The sequence below is a fragment of the Buceros rhinoceros genome, unplaced genomic scaffold, assembly GCF_000710305.1.
Source record: "Buceros rhinoceros silvestris isolate BGI_N320 unplaced genomic scaffold, ASM71030v1 scaffold34793, whole genome shotgun sequence".
Taxonomy (NCBI): Eukaryota; Metazoa; Chordata; class Aves; order Bucerotiformes; family Bucerotidae; genus Buceros; species Buceros rhinoceros.
Genome location: NW_010403613.1, coordinates 12609 through 14591, shown reverse-complemented (window position 1 = coordinate 14591; position 1983 = coordinate 12609). Strand labels below are relative to the sequence as shown.

The 1983-nt window shown below is 56.2% G+C and overlaps 1 protein-coding gene across 1 annotated transcript in view; it reads right to left on the bottom strand.

The window, feature by feature from the left end:
- Positions 1–1983, bottom strand: part of WISP2 (WNT1 inducible signaling pathway protein 2) — a gene marked incomplete at its 3' end in the record, with an annotated part of 4259 nt that overhangs the window by 1768 nt on the left and 508 nt on the right. The window lies entirely within an intron of this gene.

Genomic DNA, 1983 nt, shown 5'->3' with positions numbered 1-1983 from the left:
TGCTCTGAACAGACAGGGGGACAGAGCTGCAAGGCGAACATCCCAGGTAGTGGTGTTTATTTAAGGGGCTGGCAGCGCTGGAGGCAGCTGCACGCTGCCCTGAGCGGCTGGGAGGGAGTGGGGGAAAGCAGCCTACCCTCCTGCCTGCCACCGAGGCAGCGGTTGTGCCCTGCTGGAGATGGGGCTTTGCACGGCTGAATGGACATGGTGAGTACACAGCACCTCACACTCATTCATGCCAAGAAACAGGGCATGGTGTGGGGGAACCAAAGCCAAGCAAATTCACTGCTTTCCTTCCTCCAGCTGCCAGCAGCTCCAGCTGCCTCCTCTGCCCGTCCTGGCAGCAGCATCCTCTGCCTGGCCTGGCAGCAGCATCCTCTGCCCGGCCTGGCAGCAGCATCCTCTGCCTGGCCTGGCCGGCCAGGCGAGCAGTCCTGAGGTGGGCACGCTTTCCAGGACTGGGAGCTGCATTTCCCCTCCCAGCGAGACCGAGGAATCCCTCCGGCAGGGCTGTGCACCTCAGTCGTTCACCGGCTCAGCCGATTGTTTGCCAGGGATGTGCCCGCAGGAGCTCACCTGGGGGGTGGGTGTTTGTATCCCCGGCTCGTTCTGCCTGCATGTTACCCTGGCACAAACAGCTTCTGCAGGCAGTGCCTGTGCTCCCGTCATGTCCTACCTGGCAGGGCTGGGGCTTGTAGGGCCTGAGCCAAGTGATTTGGCTCGGCGCTTTGGAAATGAATTCTTTGCCTAACAGAGTGTGCGGCGTGTGAGCCCCACGCAGCAGTGCTGAGCCGCTCTCGGGCAGCCCTGCCGCTCGGCTTGCCACATGGCCAGCACGTGCAACAAGGGCAGGAGTCCAGCAAACATGCAACTAAAACCTCAGCCCTGTGCTGGTCCAGGCAGTGGTGTGTCTGCTGAGACTGCCGAGACAGCGATGGGTTCAGCTGGACCATATGGATTTTAGACACTGTTTTTCTTTCTCCTTTAGATTATCCAGCAGCATCAGGCCTCACACGACCAGTTAGAGAAGGCGGGTACTGGTGTGCTGTCTGTTCCCCACTCACAGCAGTAGAAAAGTCACTGCCAGGGAATAAAATATACCTGAAACAGGCTGGGCCACGTGGGTCTATTTCTACTTTTATCAATGAGCATCTTTATTAGTGTGGCAGAAACCAGAGAGAGACTCGCAACAGGGGCTGAAGGGCTGGCTGTGGTGGCCAGGGTTGGGCTGGAGCCACAAGGGCCATTGGTCATTCTCTAGGCACTCCTGGAGAGGGGCAGGAGTCATTTCCCTCTCACGGCACACCCAGGCGGCCAAGGGCATCTTTCATCTTTCAGGAGGTTGCTATTACAAATCAATGTTTTAGAAAGATTAGCCAAGCCAACTCCATTAATCCGCTTCCCCCTGCTCCTGGTAATTAGCTTGTCTTTAGACGACAATGTGGCTCCTATCAGAGATCTGAACTGTCTGGGAAAGCAGTCAAAAAGGCACGACACTGCCATCGTGTCCCTGCTGGCAGAAGGAACTCAAGCAGCAATCAGAAGAACTTGGAGCTGAGACACCCCAAACTTTTCAACTTTCCCAGTCTTTGCACAGGCAACTATTTTCACACAGAGTCCAAGAAGAAAAAAAATAATCACCACAACAACCCAAACGCCGTTGGAGGCATTGGCTTTGCATGAGCATCCTGGGGAGCGGGGGAGAGCTGAGTAACGCTGAGGCTGGTGCTTGGCCGAATCAGAAGAACTTGGAGCTGAGACACCCCAAACTTTTCAACTTTCCCAGTCTTTGCACAGGCAACTATTTTCACACAGAGTCCAAGAAGAAAAAAAATAATCACCACAACAACCCAAACGCCGTTGGAGGCATTGGCTTTGCATGAGCATCCTGGGGAGCGGGGGAGAGCTGAGTAACGCTGAGGCTGGTGCTTGGCCGCCTGCCTCGGGAGCCTGCGCAGGGACCAAGGAGCCTGCAGGAGCAGC